Source organism: Egretta garzetta, unplaced genomic scaffold (assembly GCF_000687185.1).
Source record: "Egretta garzetta isolate BGI_Z169 unplaced genomic scaffold, ASM68718v1 scaffold189, whole genome shotgun sequence".
Lineage (NCBI taxonomy): Eukaryota > Metazoa > Chordata > Aves > Pelecaniformes > Ardeidae > Egretta > Egretta garzetta.
In genome coordinates, this window is record NW_009260687.1 from 710339 (window position 1) to 723413 (window position 13075).

Here is a 13075-nt window from a genome sequence, read left to right on the forward strand (position 1 = left end):
TGGATTTCCTACGCACAGGGATGCACCGGTCCTGAGCACAGAGGAAGAGCTGTTTAAACAGAAGCCAGCTCTCCTGGACTCCCCTACCTTTGAGAGCCATAGCCCATGGAATTCTTCCAAGTAGGTCCCTGAGGAGGCCAAAGTTTGCTCTCCTAAAGTCCAGTGTGGTAGTCCTACTTGTTGTTCTGCTTCCCCCTCTCAGAATCCGGAACTCCACCATCTCGTGGTCACTGCAGCCAAGCCTGCCCCCTACCTTCACATCCTCAACCAATTCTTCTTTATTTGCCAGCACAAGATCCAGTAGCACTCCATTTCTTGTTGGCTCCTCCACCACCTGGGTCAGAAAGTTATCATCGATGTTCTTCAGGAACCTCCTGGACTGTGCGCACCTTGCCGTGTGGTCCTTCCAGTTGATATCCGGATAGTTGAAGTCTCCCATGAGAACCAGGGCCTGTGATTGTGAGGCTACATTAAGCTGTCTATAGAAGGCCTCATCTACTTCCTCGTCCTGGTTGGGTGGCCTATAGTAAACACCTACCACAGTGTCACCCATGGTGGCCTGCCCCTGCTGTCTTGGTCCTCAGATCTCACTGGTTCCTGGATAAATACATGCTCCTGTTCACATAGTCTCAAACACATTTTTTGGCATGCTTTGCTTATTCAGTATAAAGATTTAAACATTGTATTTTACCTCTAATCATAATGGTATAGGTGGTCATTAGAATTGGTATTCCCATCTAGGAAACTGTCTAAAGACTATTCCTATATCTACATGCCAAACTTGAATATATATTCACATATATACATGCATGTGTCTGAATGTATAAGAATGTATATGAATATGTGTGATATCTAATTTTTTTTCAGGGTACCTGTCACAGTAGAGAAGAGGTAACTGCCATCAAGTTGCTTTAGAGATAATGACTGCCTGAGTACACTTAGAAAAATCTATAGTACAAAGACATTGTTTCTTTAAAAGTTTGTATTCTTAATAAAAGCTATGCAATGTTAAATTACAAGGTCAGCTGAAAGCTCCAAAAGGGGTTTATCTTCACTGTTTTGATCACTGTAAGTTTAGAATTCAGAATTAAGCTAGTGTGGTTTGTACAGGTTTAATTAACTACAAGGCAAGGTTACCGTAAAGGTTAATTAAGATCTACCTCCTGTGACTGTAAGGAAAGACTTTATGGTAAGTACTTCAAGAGGTATTGTTTCCTATAAGAGCAATCAAGCATTTTATATTTAGTGGTTTGACATAAAAAAAAGAAAATAAAATGAGCTTTTTCTGATTTACTTGAAAGCCTGATAATCATAAATATTACTTTGTCTTTTACCAGCAACATAAGAAAGACAAAACCAGATTATTTGTAGTGTTTTAACTGGAACTTTCTATATCTGTCGCAAGGCAATTGCCCTATGTCAGCTAGGTAATGGCTGATCCTTTGAATGATTTTTATAGTGATTAAAGTGGGCTGGTGAGACAAGACCAAAATAGATTCCTTGGCACTCCACCAGCAGGCAACAAGAGTGTATGTCAAATATACAGCTTTTCATCTTTGAGCAAATTCATCCTCAAAGGTGACTTCTTTCACAAAGAAAATAATAATTAATCAGATAATTATATTGCTGGATAACCTTCTGAATTGGCAGGAAAATTGCAGTTTATTTAAAAATTACAGAACTTATAAAAATGGTAGAAAAGAAATAGTCAAAAGTACTTGCAGCACGTATTATCAACTTCATATAACAGCTAAACTCTGAGTCACTTGCAAGCATTCATTACGATAATCAGCACAATATTAACTTCTGTAATGTTTATTTTTATTTTTTTTTATGATAGCCATTCTGTGGAAAGCTGATGGTGCAAGATAAGGTGCTGATGATATAGTACTTCAAAGTTTGATTTCTGTTTTGAAAACACCTTAAAATACTGCATCAGGGCATGGATCCATGTCATATTGCTTAACACTTGTACAGTATATAGTTTCATAGCTAAATTGTCTAGATTCTCTTTAGAATCCATACCACAAAGTTAGTACTTGGACAGTGGGATTAATTTGCTTTATTATAGAAATCTAATTTAGGATGAGATGACTTGTGCCATAGTATTGTCTAATTATTCAGAGTAAAATTAAAGAGACCTCTACATTTGATCAGATAAGTCCTACTTGCATGTTCCCATTTATCTTGTGTTCTAATTATTTGTAAGTTTTGACAAGCATGATTAGAGTTGAAAAGCTAGTATTTTTCTACACAAGTAAACTCTCACACAGGGAAACTGGGGCTCCATCTGGTTCAATTTATAAAGTTCCATTACACTTTGTCAAGAGTATAAGAGGAACTGTGGGTAGGGCAATGCAGAAATAAAGCGTGTTTGCGGATAAGCCAGTCCTTCATCATTAAACATAGATTTTGATCCCCGTGTCACTTCCAATTTACCTTAATTCTTTAGACAATGTACTACTTATTCTGCTTCCGTTCAATAATTCTTCCTCCCTTTTGTGTTTTTACTGTATTTTTTATTCAGAAACCCTTTCACATTGTCAGCCTGATGAAATTTTCGAGTGCGGTCTTTCCTGCTTCAGAACAAGAATGTAAGACATCAATGTGAAAGACTGTGGGACTGAGGTAAAAACAAACACTTATAAAGCTGCCTCTTCTCTTCCTAATCATTCACATAGCCTGGATTTTGACTTTCTAGACCTTTGAGAAGTTCACCCAGACTAACCGTATGGCCAAAGTGAAGAAATTGAGAAGAACGTGGGTGGGAATCAGCTGGACTGCTAGGATCAAAATTTTTTTGATCAATGGTTCAAAATCCAACTAATTGCCAGTTGCCTGTAGTATTCATTAAGGATGCATAGCGGGGCAGATACAGGGTTTTTTTGTTGTTTTTTTTTTTTTTTTTAGTGACTTGGCTGATGGGATACAGTGCACTGTCAGAAAATTGATGCATAATACTAAATTGGGAGGAATCATGAAGAAACTGGAAGACCCATTAAGAGGGTCTTCAAAAGGATGGAGCAATGGCCTAACAGGAAACTCATGAACTTCCAAAAATACACATAAAAAGATCTGCGTATGGAATGTAATATCCCCGTGCAGCAGCACTGGCAACAGTCCAACTTGCTAGAAATCAGCTTTGCAGAAAAGGACCTTGGGATTCTGGTCGACAAGAATTCAACATGAATTGGCAGTATGGCCTTGCAGCAAAGAGTGTCACGGGCATCTTTGTTTGCATTAGCAGCAGTGTCCTGGTTTTCACTGGGATAGAGTTAATTTTCTTCCTAGTAGCTTCCATAGTGCTGTGTTTTGGATTTAGTATGAGAAGAATGTTGGTAGAATGTTGGTAACACACTGATGTTGCTGTTGATGCTGTTGATGATTTGTTGCTAAGTAGTATTTACACTAAGTAAAGGATTTTGCAGTTTCCCATGCTCTGCCAGGTGCAGAAGAAGCTGGGAGCGGGCACAGCCAGCACAGCTGATCCCAACTGGCCAAAGGGTTATTCCATACCGTATGATGTCATGCCCAGTATATAAACTGGTTAATTTGTTAATTTTGTTTCATTGCAATTTATTTTTTTAATTATTTTCTTTTATTTCAGTCATTAAACTGTTCTTATCTCAATGCACTAGTTTTCTTATTTTTGCCCTTCCTATTCTCTCCCCCATGAGACCAGAGGAGGGAGGGTGAGCAATTGGCTGTGTGGTGTTTGGTTGCCGACTGGGGTTAAATGATGACATATTTGATCTCAAACACCTGGTAGCTTGGGAAAATGAGACATCTTTCAGCAATGGCAGCTCACATTCAGTGTTGAAGAAGTGCCAGAGGATTCAGTATTTACATTGTTGTCTCAGTTACTTCCAGGTTTTTACGAGTGTCTCAGTTTCTTCATCCATCAAAACATCATCTTAGTAAAGGTTCTGAAGAAATACCAGCACAGGTTTTTTTTGTAGGAGTCTTCCTCTTCGATGCTCTTCTGAAAGTCATGCTGACCTGTGCCTAAACTCAAAAGAACTCCCGTTCTTTTTTTTTTGTTCCACACGCATTTCTGAAGCTCACCTTAATCTCTTCAGTAGCTGGGAACATACCACAAGCAGCTAATCTCTGTAAGAACTAGAGTTGTCCTTTATTTATAAGTTACTGAGACTGGAATGTGCTTTGCTGGTAGCCATAGAATAGCCTTTATAAAAGAATTTTTTAGGCCATTACAAAAGAACCTGCCTGATAATAGGCAACAAATATGTATTCTCCCTTCTGTACTCACGCAACACTTCCAGTAAAGCAGAGCAGCCCACCTCCAGAGTAATTTTCTCATTTTTTTTTTCTTTCATTCTCTTTCATTAATTTCAGGTTGCAAATGTGAAATACAGAAGTTTAGACTAATAACACATTTTAACTGTCAAAATATTAAACCTAAATCTTTCTTTAAGATGTGCTATGAGACCTTGTCCCACACACCAAAAAAAAAGAATTTTATGATGTATTTTTTATTAAAACACCCTTTTTTTTTTTTTTGGTTGAATGCTATAAAAAAGCAAGATTTAATCATCAGTTATAACCTTAGTGTTGCTATGTGAAGGTTTGATAGATTGAAGTTTCCCCTTACTGAAACAAATAAATTAAATAAGTTTTGTGCCCTTAAAACACAAGATGTACAATGATTCAAACGGGCAGAACTTTTAAAAAAAGATGCATGGTCATCTTAGCTGGTTATACGACTGTGTCCTCATCAATCAAGACTTAGCTGAGTTCATAAAAAGATACAAGTCCTAACAGCTGATAATTTGCAGTTTAATCATTTAGTATACCGTGATTGCTGCTGCTGTACAGCTGGAGTTCCACTGGCTTCTGTAGCACTCATGAATTAAAAACGGACTCCAAGCCAAATCGCACTATCATATTATGGTGTCTATACTATATTTCTTTAAAAGTCATGGTTCTATTGTGCTCTAAAGTCTATAGCCACCAAAAGGGAAAGGCCAAAGACATACTGTGAACAAGCGGAAGACAAAACAGTCATGGAGCATCCTTAATATCTTAAACTGTTAGTTTTACATGTAAATATGAAAATAAATGACAGGGAAATTGGTAGATTAACTGGGAAATAAAGGAATAAGAGTGGGAGTAGAAAAGAAGAGAAAAAAGATGAAGGCAGTTCTACAAAAATGAACCTCATAGTTCTCTCTCAGGCTGTACTCAATTGTGTTCTGAGAGAAAAAAAGTTAAGGTTAAGATTTAGTACTTTTCCTTAATAAGAAAAAAAAAAGAAAGTGAGCACACATAAAAGAAGATAGTGAGGAAAAGAAGAGACCCTGAGTCATCAGAGAATTTAAAATATAAAGCAGAAACGGTGGAAAGACCAGGGGAAACAGAGAGCTGTACCACATTCCTGAGGGAATACTGGCCTTATTTTGCTCTCACTGACTACTTGACTAGTGGAAAATGAAAAGGAGAAAAATGTGGGGAGCTGGGACACCAAATGTCATATGTCCTTTTCTTGCTTATATTATGGAAATAATGGCTTTTGCCTTCTGACAAAGTATGTGAGCTGCTGTCCCAGATCTTTCAAGGGGTACTTGTATTTAAATGTTGTCTCTACTCCCACATAAATATATCACCTCTTCAACATCTATGATTGGAACAAGAAGGGGAAATGCAGTATCAGTTCCATGGTTTCAAACTGATCCTACCCGTTCAATCTGCAAGACAAATGAAACAAAACTGATACCATTTTACAGCAGAAAAAAGTGGTAGGTTCATTTAGAGGGTTTAACAGTGTCTTTTTTTGTATTATGCTACTTCTACATTAGGGGTCTTTTTCTACATGAACTTCCCATGGTGAAAACTGAAATAAAAATTGGATGCCACAGAGTGGTTTTCTTTGCATCTGTCCTACTTCCTTTATTTACAAAAAGTGAATTTTTTTATTAAAGTTGTTAACTCAAAATATTTAGCTACATTTATTATCAGTGACTGTGTTCAACTTTTATGGTATTTTAATGCAGTTCTTCATACTTTCCCATTTTAATCTCAGAAGTATACCTTACCTATGAGACAGTTGGTAGCTGGTATTTTATTTGTATCAGCATACATGTTGAAACCATTGTTGTTATTATTATGGACATTAAAGGCAATATACTGTTACATGACAATACTGCTTATCCCATGGATTTTTGGATATGTTGAGGTGAACTGTGAAAAACAGTATGAAAATAATTAATTATCTAGCTATTGATCTTTTTTTTTTACTGAAAAAATATGGAAGTATCTCAAACTTTTATCATTTTGGAAGAAAGAAATCCCCGTATATCTGTAGATTGAGGAGACAGCAGAAAAATCTTATACTCCAGGATGCAGAACAGTATTCAGTGAACTACAACTCTGTGAGACATGTATTATCTGACTGCTGAGTAGTGAAATGTTTTCCTTTGGAATCTAAGAGACATAATACAATTGAATAATTCTAAGTAAACTGTAACAGACCTGTTGTTATCTTAAATTTTAAAAGGCCAAGCAGATGCTGATGTTTTTTCTTGAAAAGCTAGATTTAACACTACAGAGTGTTAAATCCGATGAAGAATGATAGTACATATCTTCTTAATTTTCCAGCCAGTTTGCCAGCCTTGCTAGTTGTTGTTGACCTACTGAATGGACCCAGAGTAAGGGAGCACAAGCAGAAGGATTTCAGGAAGCATATTTCTGGAAGTGATAATTACTGCAGAAAGAACTTTATGTGCTGCACTCATAAGTTACAGTTGGACAATTAATGCTGAAGGAAATTCACTAGATGATTTGGTAATGAATATCCAAAACTGTTCCCAGACTCATAAAACTCATCAGTCCCTGCCAAATCAGAGAATGAACTGTGCAAGTTGTAACCATAAGAAGGTACTCAAGAAGGAAATGGTGTGTAAGGTTATTTCAATGAATTTGAAGAAAGAGAAGGAAGACATCTAATATGGTAGAAATATACATATAGTTTTATAAAAATACCCTATGATGTACCTAAAATTCTTTTTTTCTTGTAAAATAACATGTCATTTTCTAAGGTGCTCTGAAATTAAACTAGAAAAATGTGACTATACTGTCATGTGGGATGCTGATGTCATTAAGAGTATAATTATGAAATTACCATTCCTAAATTGTCACTTCATAAAGGTTAGAGTATCTAAACAGAGTTTACAGACACAAATGTGATTTTTAAAAAAGCGCTATTTGAATTACCACTTCAAGATTTCTGACCTTCTCTTATTAGATTTTCCTAAATTTTCAGGGAACAACAAAGGAGGTAATGAGTTGTAACTACAGTCTGGCATTATCCTAAAGATAACAAAATGAAAAAACACAGAGCGCTCACCTGCTGAATAGTTTTCCACCATTCTTACTACATGTTCCACTTTCTAAAGAGGAAGGTTGAGGAATACCGTTTCCTAAACTGTATAGGGTACTATTCAAAATGATGGCATATAATTTTAAAACATAAGATCTTTGGCCATAACTTTACCCCTTCCTAGCTTCTTATTCTGTAATAAATACATCTTTTTAATCCAGTCACGAAAGAGATAAAAGTACCATGTAATGTTCTGAGCTTATTTCAGATTTCAAACTTACTAAGGGCTCCTCAAAATGTTTCCTATCTATCTCAGCCATTCCAGGCTTATTCAAAACCATGTTATTATTAATATCAGATTGTAGTGAAATTGTCTGAAATTGGTTTTAATATGCAATAGTAATTGGGTTTGTTTCATAAATGTAACAATCTTCATGTGACTTTTCTCACAGCATGTATCATGCTGGTATATAACTTCTTAAAAGTAATTAAAAGCTTGCATATACTCACCAATTTTTTATCAGTCTCCCCACAGGCATAGGAAAACTGTACCCTCACAGATATTTTTTTATTAATTATCTCCTAGGTCACTGATGTCCTACTAAACCTTAAAGCAAGTGAATAAACAACTTAAGCCTGCACACAAAATACCTAGTATTCTTGTCTACGGGTGAGTACTCACCTGGAGTGGTATTGATTCTGTTATTAATTCTGATGTTTCTGTATGAGGCATCACAAAGAGCACTGACAATAACACATCTGACATAGTATCAGTAATGGAAACAGAAAAATTAAGTGACATTCCTCACACTGCTAAATTAAAGAAGCCTAAATGATTATCTACTAAGAAAAAATGTTATAGTAACCATCAAGAAAAAGTTGTATTCTTCAGAACCAAACTTTTGCTCATTTGATGTTGTAGAATCCTGCATTACAAAGTTTGCATACGGCAAGTTTGGATTCAGGGTGCAGAAAACATACCGCTGATGTAATTTTTTACTGTCCAACATCTTACAGGTTTATATTTCCTCTTTTCTTTGAAATTTCCTGATTTGAGACTTTACATTCAAAGTATTACATTATGAAGGCTTACTTGACAGATGGGCTAGTATAATCTAAGATCTGGTTTTCCAGAAAGAAAGTAGGGTTCAGGGTTTGGTTTTTTTTTTTTTTTTCATTTACTAATCTAAACCCAACAAAATAATAGTGAGGACTGGACAAACCTGCAGTTTTGAGTTTCTCTTCTGCACTATAAAGAGCTGATTTTCTACATTTTTCATCAGCTGCTAATCTTAACAGTCCCCAGCTGGCCTTCTGGTGTTCCCTGGGTAAATTAGCCATCATCTCCTGGGCTAACTGCCAACGCGCTCCCAACTATTTCTGAACAGAACAACATTACATTCTGCAACTGTAGACCCATAAACAATTTCTTACACTCACTGTAACACATTTTAAGATAGCAAACTACATTTTCACAAAAATATAAATATGGTGCATTTTTTATACTCCCTGATTATCACCAATAATTAAATTCCTTTTATGGGCCCATTCAATCAAATATGATGTCCCTAAGAGAGAAAGAAAACCAAAGGTCTCTGGAGATGGAAGAGAGATAGACAGACAGACTTCAAATTGCTAGAGTTCTGTTCAGTTTAGCTTAATTTATGTGTCCACAGTTATATACAGAGAGTTCTCATGACTCAAAATATTTACTTTGGAAGTTGAAACTATTCCAGTGAAACAGAAAATCCTTTACCAATGTGTTTAAATAAAAAAAAAAAAAAAAGGAAAAAAAGGAAAATCCCAGGAACATCAAGCATTGTAATTATTTTCCAATTAACAATTTCCCTTTTTAATTTTTAAAAGGAATTATGCTACAAATGTTTTTAGAGTCTATTTTAAAGTAAAATGATGGTTTTGCAATCTAAAAATAAATTAACATTTCATTTAAGTCAAAGTAAAGTTTAGGATCAACTTAATGCAATAAATTTTACAATGTTTGGGGACAGTTTGGAGTTGAATATAAAGAAAAATAATGAACACACCTTTACAAAAGATTTGATTTTGACATCTAGCAGTATTTAAATAGATACACAGAAATTCACAGTTGCACCGTTTAGAGGACAGTGTAGATCAACAATAACCTGAAATGCAAAGAAAATAATCACTTCCTTTTCCAAGTAGGGCATTAAATTAGCATGGAAGATTAATGTATTATTATCAAGAATGCAAAGATCATTTGCTTGTTGGTATCTCCATGGTTTTAATACAATTCATGACACCAAGATAATGTATTTCACTGAAAATTAAACAGAGCTATTCATTTCGAGTATCCCAGTGGACAAAAAGAAACTTCATAAATGTTTCATTTCAGCATATAAAGATACATATCACTGAGGAAACAGAAACAGCTCCTGTGGCTGAGAGTAGCAGAGCAGTATAAAACCCCATAACATTTCTGTTGATATGCACAACTCAAGAAGGATATGTCAATGTCAGGAAAAGATAAGTGTGAGGTACTGAGATGATTAAAGCTGATAGGATGATGGTTACACCTCACTGTAGTCATTGTTTTATTTGAGGAGATAATCATTCTTACTCTTTAATTAAAAGTGTACTAAATGTGTAGAGATAGTCAGTTCCTACCAGAGACAGATTATTTTCTCCTTCACATACTGAAATTGTGTGTTACTTTTCTCCACAATTTGTGTCAACAGTTTTTGAAATCTTTCCTTAGCATGTAACTTATCAGCAGAAGACTGTAGATTATGAGGATCTGAGAGTGATATATTCATCAAATGGCTAAAGATGATGATCTGATAAGGATGAATGATATGATTTGATTTGATTGCTGGATATTTAACCAGGCACTAGAAAAGAAATGTGGTAGCCAAAAGTATGTTATCTGAAATCAGTCTGCTTTGATGCTCTGATGCCCCTTGAAACAATGGACCCATGTTGATCTTATTGCTCTTTCAGGAATTTTAAGAAGAGATGCATGCTTTTTTATACCATTAGGTTTGCAGATCCATAGCTGTAACCATAGTAACTCAATATTTATGGGTATTTCAAGCTGTTAATGACAAAAACTAGTTATTTGAAATGTTATGTTATAAGGAACGGGTAAAAAAATGAAAAGATTTATCCTAAAAAGGGCATCCTGGTCATCAAAAATTCACATTGTATTGAACATATCTTGATTATGCATTTAATTTGACTGTTCTTCAAATAACTTAAAGTGGGGAATAGCTTTATCTGAAAAAGTTTATATATGTTATGAACATTGCTTCAGTTTATCTAGGAGAAACAGGTTGAGAATTTGCCACCTTATGCATATCACACTCAGGAGTGTTTGATTGTCATTATGTCTGGTCTGTCTAAAAACAGGAAAAAAACATCTACATATAACATCTGTTTAATATTTTTGCATATTTTAATGTGTAGCCTGAAGTAGAAAGTAAGGTTCATATAATGACGCATTCCTCACTGAAGAATAACCAATAATCACCACAGGGAGGAAAGAGAATTTCATAGCTCCTTGAAGTAAAACATAGTTAATCAGATCCCAACAAGGTAGATAGTACAGCTGCTTCCCAGCATAACAACTTACACCTTTACACAGCAATGGAAATATAACTTTTATTCTCATTGAGAAGATCTGATTTTTTTTTTACCAACTTGAGAAGGAAAAAGAGGGGGCATGGAGGAATGGGAAAGATTAGATGAGCTAAACTTTGGAGGAAGATATTGACTATAAAAGGTGAGAATTACAGCCAAAAGAAGCAGACAAAGGTATGCAGTTGCATAAGGAAAATAAATCCATTTATGACTGACCTTACTATAATCTATATTGCATCTGTGTGGGATCAGTGGAGTAATGGTCCATAGAGGTCAGCAGAGATAGGCACTTTTTTCAGTGGTTGTCAGTAAGACTGTAGGCTCCCAGGCATGCAATAAGGTACTGGAGTATAGATTAAAACTTCAAGGGCCACATAGAGGTTTTGCTTCCAATCAGGTCACAGTGGGCTTGACCTCTCATAAAGGATTAAAAAAACCTCAGGAAATGTTAAAAGGTTATTCCTCACCCTGGGTAGCCTAGTAGTTAGTGTAATTAGTTAAGAATCTTATTCCCATCCTTCTTTGCTTTACTGTAGGGAAATATTCTGACAAAGTTTTGTTTGGGTGTCGTTTGTTGAATCTGGGAGTAGAGAATTTGGAAGAAAGAAGACTGTTGTGTTCTGATCATTTTTTTTCAACAACAATAATAATAGTAATAATAATAATAAACAACCAATAATTAATTTATAATTATACCAATTCTATGTTATTTAAATACTTATTAATATAAAGTAATTTTTAACTGAAGCTCTGCTCCTTTCTGAAGTAAAGCCCTCTGAAATTCACTGCCCAAGTTTCATACTGCTGCAGATATTGAAAAGAAATGAAGCCTTCCTGTGGGTCTGTTTTTTTTCAGAAAGATGTTAATGTTAGAATTAAAATTACTCAAATATCTTCATTCTTCAAGCTCCTGAACTATTTTATCATTTTAGTCAAGAAAGGATGTAGTGATTACTTTCAATGAGTTGTAATGTCAACAATACCATCATTGTGTAATTTTTTTAGTAAAGTTTACAGTGGTCTGCTTTGCAAAGTTGTATTAAAATAATATAAAAAAGCCAAAAATTGAATACTGAGTGCTTTTTTCTTGATTATAGCTTTCAATATCCTGTCATCAAATGCAAATAAAGCTGTGCTGGCACACTACCAGTCACATCTGTCTTGTTAATGAAACAAACTATGGAAACCTTTCCAGTTTTCTTGTTCCAGTCTGCAAAACAAAGGAGAACAATAAATGCTCCAAATAACATCGAGCTGGTTTATGATTTTTTAAAAAGCTTCCATCACATGAACATAATGTTACAAGATGAATGGTTAAGTTGTGACACTGCATTTCAAATTAATTCCGTTCTATAGAAAATGTAATTACACTTTTTTTTTTTTTTCCTTTTCCAAGTAAGAATAGATTTCATAAGAAAGAAAATGGGCAAAAAATTGTCAGTGTTCGAAACCATTGCATTAAGACCATCTTGAAAAACCCAGTGGCTCTAAGGCCTATGATATTTCATGTTTCTCAAGCAGTTAGGGGTTAATAAAGGGAAATCCCAATCCAGAATTCGTTCAAGTCATGGAGAATATTCTCACTGACCTTATTTTTCTTGGATGATAACCCTTATAAATAAGATATCTATCAGATTTCTATCTGTATAAACACTGAACATTAAAGTTGCCATTGTGCTTATTGTAATTATAGTAAAATAGGAATGGATTTCCTGGCTTTCAAAGTTAACTTTGTATTTAGCATCACCCACTTTTGGGACCCCAGTGTTCTATACGCTGGTAGATAACTTCAATGTCACGTTGTCATTGCCGAACCAGCCCATTATTCTAGCAAAATGCAAACTTTCCAAAATTTTTATGTGAACATGTCCTGGTTTTGGCTGGGATAAAGTTAATTTTCTTCATAGTAGCTAGCGGAGTGCTGTGTTTTGGATTTAGTACCAGAAGAATGTTGATAACACACTGATGGTTTTAGTTGTTGCCAAGTAGTGCTCAGACTACTCAAGGACTTCTTGAGCTTCTCCTGCTCGGCCAGGTGCATAACAAGCTGGGAGGGAGCACAGCCAGGACAGCTAACCCAAACAGACCAAAGGGCTATTCCATACCATATAACGTCATGCT

General features: G+C 35.3%; 1 long non-coding RNA gene across 1 annotated transcript in view; it reads left to right on the forward strand.

Annotated features, from left to right (window-relative positions):
• Positions 1–312: 312 nt before the first annotated feature.
• The window catches only part of LOC118453008, a 14446-nt gene continuing 1683 nt past the window's right edge, over positions 313–13075 (forward strand). The window contains exons 1-2 of the long non-coding RNA XR_004842901.1: positions 313–409; positions 1725–1727. This is a non-coding gene — a long non-coding RNA (uncharacterized LOC118453008). The remainder of the gene's footprint in view (positions 410–1724; positions 1728–13075) is intronic.